The sequence below is a fragment of the Lycium barbarum genome, chromosome 2, assembly GCF_019175385.1.
Source record: "Lycium barbarum isolate Lr01 chromosome 2, ASM1917538v2, whole genome shotgun sequence".
Lineage (NCBI taxonomy): Eukaryota > Viridiplantae > Streptophyta > Magnoliopsida > Solanales > Solanaceae > Lycium > Lycium barbarum.
The window spans coordinates 72,680,765-72,687,754 of record NC_083338.1 but is presented as its reverse complement, the minus strand read 5'-3'; the positions used below and the strand labels follow the sequence as shown (position 1 = coordinate 72,687,754).

The 6,990-nt window shown below is 44.8% G+C and overlaps 1 pseudogene; it reads right to left on the bottom strand.

Annotated features, from left to right (window-relative positions):
- Positions 1 to 1,185: 1,185 nt before the first annotated feature.
- LOC132628637 (uncharacterized) lies at positions 1,186 to 6,380 on the bottom strand (annotated as a pseudogene).
- Positions 6,381 to 6,990: the final 610 nt, after the last annotated feature.

The following is a 6,990-nucleotide window of genomic DNA, read 5'->3' as shown; positions in this document are numbered from 1 at the left end:
CAGCTCATGCATCATATGAAAGGCGGTGCATGGCCTTATGCAGAAATTTTAAAAGGGCGGTGCATGGACCAGTAAATATATGAAAGCGATGCGAAGAGCGGTGCGCAGCTCATGCATCATATGAAAGGCGGTGCATGGCCTTATGCAGAAATTTAAAAGGGCGGTGCATGGCCCAGGCGATATGAAAGCGATGCGAAGGGCGGTGCGCAGCCCATGCATCATATGGAAACGGTGAGTTGATATGGAAACGGCGAGCATACGCAGGGGTACTTAAAAATAAATAAAGCAATGTATTCGAAGGCAATAGAAAATATTTGTGCGTTGATATATATTTGAAAAAGATAATTTGCAAGATTAGCTCATTGTGATTGCCGAAAATTATTGACATTTAAAGGCATAATTGATAGAAGAACTCTCAAACCGTTCGACGCGCCATCCTTACAAGGCTGTACATGTTTTAGCTTCTGCAACTTGGAAACCTGCATCCAAAGAAAATTTTGTAAGTTTGGGGAGGGGGTTGATTCGCGTTGACTTGGAGGATCCGGCTCTTGGCGCTTCATGCCTCCAACTTCGTCTGAACTTGTAACCTCCGCTCATTTTAAGTCTTGGCCAACTGGTAAACAGTCTGATTACAATCACATTATTTCAAAGTAAAATAGACATAGTAAAATATGTGTATAGCGATAAATGGTTTCTGCTGAACTCGGAACTGTGACACATTGTGAAACAAAGCGAATGCCCCTTTTCCAATGTTTTCCTCTGCCCGATGACTCTGTTGAAACAATATTCTTCCAAGTCTCTCGATGTCATCTTGCGGCGACGCTCTTTAAAAAATTGTCCCAGTTTCTGGCACAAGGGATATTGAGCCTCTAAAATGGCGAGACCGAGCCTATATAGGCTGCCTACATATCTTGTATCCGACAGGAAATCAGGTCAAAACGTAGTTCATATTACAAACAGGACTGAAATGGGATTTTCTAATAATATGACCGAGGCCTATGCAGGCCGCCTACGTATCCCCCATGGGAATCAGGCCAAGCGTAGTTCATAATTACAAGCAAAAAGATGGAAATCTTATCTTAAAATCCAACCCGGTGTAGGTTTGTTACGCATCCCGCCACGGGAGAGTAGTGCCATTACATGGAAAGTATTGCGGAATATTACATACAAATAAATAGAAAACTCCTAAACATAATATCTCTTGACGGCATCTGTGTTGATAGCTTTCGGCCAAATTTCACCATCCATTTCTGCTAAGACTAACACTCCTCCGGTCAATACTCGATGGACCATATAAGGTCCTTGCCAGTTAGGTGCAAATTTTCCTTTAGCTTCATCTTGACATGGAAATATGCGTTTCAGTACCAATTGCCCCGTTTTGAATTGCCTTGGTCTTACTTTCTTGTTGAAAGCTTTGGCCATTCTGTTCTGATAGAGCTGCCCGTGACAAACTGCATTCAATCTCTTTTCGTCGATGAGCATCAATTGTTCATATCGATTCTGTACCCATTTAGCGTCACTTAACTCAGCTTCTTGGATGATTCTCAGAGATGGGATTTCTACCTCAGCAGGTAACACCGCCTCTGTCCCGTAGACCAGAAGATAAGGCGTCGCCCCCGTTGAAGTCCTCACAGTAGTGCGATACCCGAGAAGAGCTAACAACCGTTTTTCATGCCAATGCCTGTAATTATCGATCATTTTCCTTAATATTCTCTTGATATTTTTGTTGGCTGCTTCAACTGCCCCGTTCATCTGAGGGCGATAAGGAGTGGAATTGCGATGAGTAATCTTGAAGGTATCGCAAATCTCCCGCATTAGATCACTGTTAAGGTTAGCGCCGTTATCCGTTATGATTGACTCTGGGACTCCGAATCGGCAAATAATGTTGTTCCGAACGAAATCCGCTACCACCTTTTTTGTTACCGACTTATGTGAAGATGCCTCCACCCACTTTGTGAAATAATCAATGGCTACCAAAATGAACTTATGCCCATTCGACGCGGCTGGCTCGATAGGACCGATGACATCCATACCCCAAGCTGCGAAAGGCCACGGAGAACTCGTCACATTCAATTCATTTGGCGGAACTCGAATCAAATCACCATGAATTTGACATCGGTGACATTTCTGCACAAAACGGATACAATCGGACTCCATAGTCATCCAGAAATAGCCTGCGCGAAGGATTTTCTTGGCCAGTGTGAAGCCATTCATATGAGGCCCACATGTGCCGCCATGCACTTCTTCAATCAAACGGACCGCTTCTTTAGCATCAACGCATCTTAATAATCCTAAATCGGGGGTCCTTCTATACAGGATTTCTCCACTTAGGAAGAAATGGTTTGCTAACCTCCGAAGCGTTTTCTTCTGAACACTGGTTATGCCTTCCGGATAGTCTCCTGTCTTAAGATATTTGTTAATGTCGTAGTACCAAGGTTCTCCATCAGGCTCTTCGTCCACATAGAAGCAATGTGCATGTTGATCATGCACATTTATCTTGATAGGATCTATGCTATTCTTGTCCGGATGCTGAATCATAGAAGACAAAGTGGCCAAAGCATCAGCGAACTCGTTCTGTGTCCTTGGAACGTGTTTGAATTCTACCTTGATGAATCTTTTACACAAATCTTTCACGCAGTGCAAGTACGGGAGTATCTTCCCGTTCTTAGTGGTCCATTCGCCTCGCACTTGATGAACCAGCAAATCTGAATCGCCTATAACCAAAAGCTCTTGTATATGCATGTCAACGGCCATTCTGAGGCCAAGAATACAAGCCTCATATTCTGCCATATTATTGGTACACGGGAACTTGAGCTTTGCTGAAATGGGGTAATGCTGCCCTGACTCTGAAATCAAGACTGCTCCAACGCCGACTCCTTTAGAATTTACCGCCCCATCGAAGAACAGTCTCCACCCCGGGTACTCTTCTGCGATATCTTCCCCGATGAACAACGCTTCTTCATCCGGGAAATAAGTTTTAAGGGGTATGTATTCCCCACCCACAGGATTTTCTGCAAGATGATCTGCTATCGCCTGCCCTTTGACAGCCTTTTGGGTAACATACACAATGTCGAACTCACTCAGCAACATCTGCCATTTGGCTAGCTTTCCGGTAGGCATAGGCTTCTGAAAAATATACTTGAGTGGGTCCATTCTTGAGATGAGGCAAGTAGTATATGCAGACAGATAATGTCTCAACTTCTGTGCAACCCAAGTCAAAGCACAACATGTGCGTTCCAATAACGTGTATCGCGCCTCGTAAGGCGTGAACTTTTGCTCAAGTAGTATATTGCTCGCTCCCTCCTTCCTGTTTCGTCATGTTGTCCTAATACGCATCCGAAAGCGTTTTCTGATACGGACAAATACAATAACAAAGGTCTTCCAGCTTCTGGAGGTACCAAAACAGGCGGGCTAGACAAATACTCTTTGATTTTGTCAAAGGCTCTTTGGCAATCTTCAGTCCATTTGGTAGGAGCATCCTTCCTCAATAACTTGATTATTGGTTCGCATATCACCGTCGATTGTGCTATAAACCGGCTGATGTAGTTGAGACGCCCGAGGAAACTCATCACATCTTTCCGACTCTTTGGAGCAGGCAATTCCTGAATGGCTTTTATCTTCGAGGGGTCCAACTCTATGCCTCTTCTGCTCACAATAAAACCCAACAATTTCCCTGCAGGAACACCGAATGCACACTTTGCGGGGTTCAACTTCAGATTGTATCGCCTCAACCTGTCGAAGAACTTTCTCAAATCTGTTAGATGGTCTAAGCTCTTTCGCGATTTCATGATGATATCATCCACATAGACTTCAATCTCTTTATGGATCATATCATGGAAAATGGTGGTCATGGCTCTCATGTAGGTAGCTCCTGCGTTCTTGAGCCCAAAAGGCATTACCCGATAATAGTACACTCCCCAAGGTGTGATGAATGTTGTTTTCTCTGCATCTTCTTCGTCCATTAGAATCTGGTGATATCCTGCGTAACAATCCACGAAAGACTGCATCTCATGCTTCGCACAATTATCAATGAGCATGTGTATATTCGGGAGAGGAAAATCGTCTTTTGGACTAGCCTTGTTGAGATCCCGGTAATCCACGCATACTCTAACTTTACCATCCTTCTTTGGTACGGGAACGATATTGGCTAGCCAAGTGGGGTACATTGTAGTCCGAATGACCTTCGCATCAAACTGTTTGGAGATTTCTTCTTTGATTTTCAAGCTCAAATCCGATTTAATGTTTCTCTTCTTTTGCTTTATCGGAGGACAGGATGGATCAAGAGACAACTTATGCGAGACGATGTCAGTGCTTAGTCCGGGCATATCATCGTAAGACCAAGCAAACACATCTATATATTCTTTCAACAGTTTGATCAATTTTTCCCTCTGCGACGGGGTCAAATGGACACTGATTCTCACTTCCATCATAATTTTTGAATTACTCAAATTTATAACTTCCGTTTCATCCAGATTCGGTTTTGGCTTATTCTCAAAATGTTCGAAATCTTTAGTTAATCCTTCAGGTTGCATATCTTCTTCATATTCTTCAGAATCTTGCTCGGCATTTCCTACGGGCTTGCTTGTTTCATTATGTGTCACATTCGCAGTATCGGCAGATTTATTTATTTGATTGCTGAAAAGTAAAAGAAAATTAATTAAACAAAGACAGGAAGAATATAAATAAAAGCACGACTTGAAAATTGCATTTAAACTTTGAAAGTTTGGAGGCAAAGATAACAAAAGCATAGGCACGATTCAGGCCTCAATTTCAAATCGTGTCTGTTTCATCAAATGCTGAATACAATTAGTCTACCAAGACTCCCGAAGAAACGGGGGCGGGGTACAAGTCCAATTGTTCAAGCGGCATCCCGGCTCTGCATCCCGAATAGTCGAATCTTCAGAACAACCGTCCGAAACCATGTTGCATTCGGTTTCTTCTTCAGTGATGAACAAGTTCTTAAAACTTTCCAGGAGGGTATTCTCAAATATCTCCTGTGGTGCTTGAGCATCGGAAGCTTTAGAAAATGACTGATTCAGGCGAGGAACAGGCTTTGGCAAGGGAACGTCGCTCTTTCTTCTGAGACTAGCTGAAGCAATCTCCTCGGGGGTGGGCTCATATCCGAGCCCGAAAGTATACTTGTGCCCAGGCAGTTGAATTGGTTCCACAATTCCATCTGAGTTCGGGCCGAGGCCTTGACCGGGTCGGAAGCCTTTTCTCAGCATCTCCCACGCCACCATCATAAGTACCTGTGGCAATTCCATCTTCCTCACTTGAGCGGTGCACACGTTCTCCTTGATATGGAAAACAGATCCGTCTAGCCTTTCCACACTTTGAATAGGAGGAATTGAACATTCCGGGTATAGAGAATTATTGCCTTCTCCATGGATTACTACTTCTTGATGATCCCACACGAACTTTAAACTCTGGTGCAAAGTGGAAGGAACCGCGCCAGCCATGTGGATCCATGGTCTCCCGATCAGCAAGTTGTAGCTAGTAGATATGTCCATCACTTGGAACTTCACTATGAACTCCACAGGCCCAATCTCCAGAAACAGATCAATCTCTCCAACAACATCTCTTTGGGCTCCGTCAAAACCTTTGACACTGACCTGACTGCCGCGGAGTTTACCGACATCGATCCCTAAGGCTCGCAGAGTAGCGACAGGACATATATTGACAGCTGAACCTCCGTCGATCAATACTTTGGAGATGAACTTATCCCTGCATCTGATGGTGATGTTCAATGCTTTATTATGCCCCAAACCTTCAGGTGGCAACTCGTCATTATGAAAAGATACTCGATGGGCCTCAAGGATTTCCCCCACCATAGCCGACAGTTTCTCACTGGAAGTCTCAGCTGGAACATAGGCTTCACTTAGTATTTTCACTAGGGCACTCCTGTGCGCTTCAGAGTTCATCAACAATGCAAACAAGGAAATCTGAGCTGGTGTTTCATTCAATTGTTCTATAACAGAATATTCTTTCGTCGGCATTTTCCTCCAGAATTCTTCGACTTCAGCTTCTGTAACAGTTTTTTTCGGACCATTCTCCTTGCTTGACGCCCCTCGTGCTATCTCTTCAGGGGCATAGCACCGTCCAGACCTAGTCATTCCGGTGGCAATGGTTTCCACGACCACTCTCCCTTTCCCTTTATCTCTCTCACCGGATTGATAATCCCAAGGGACCGCTTTGGTGTTGCGAGAAGGTGTTGGGGCAACGAAAGTTGTGATACTGGGCCTTGGAGTGAGCACTTCGAATGTGGCCCTCTTTTGAACCGTGATTATTGGAGCAACACAAGCCGACGATTCAACCTCCTCCCTTTCCTTAACTGGCACGATGGTCCCCTCCAGATTGCAATCTTCATCAATGGTGATCATGTGCACATTTGCATCGCCGTGATTCGGCAGTGGATTGTTGTTTATGTTCGGGGGAGCTTCCTTAAGCTGTATGACCCCTTCCTTGATTAATGTCTCAACTCTATCCTTGAGAGCAAAGCAGCTTCCGGTATCATGCCCTGCAATTCCCGAATGATATGCACAATGTTTAGTCCCGTCATACCATCCCGGGATGGGATCAGGAGTTCTTCCTTGAATCGGTTGGAGTATCCCTGCCATTTTCAGCCTCTCGTACAGTTGGGCTAAAGGTTCGGCTAATGGTGTGTAAGTTTTGGTTGGTCTTCTTTCGACATTTGGGCGTGGTCTAGGGGTGTTTTGTGGGCGGTTTGGCGGATGGTACTGGGGTTGCGTTGCGAAGGTTGGACGGTGTTGTGGTGGGTTTTGGTAGGGAGGGGTCCGGGGTGAATAGTATGCTGGTTGAGTATGATAGACGGGAAGGGGGGTAGGTGGGGGTTGGTAATAAGGCCGAGGTGTTTGGGTGTACTGGCTGTAGTGTGAGGGCTGGGGTGAAGATTATTGGCGGGTTAATTTTTGGGTTGGTCTTTGATCTTGGATGGCCATGACCGGGGATACTCCGTCTCTCTTCTTCTTA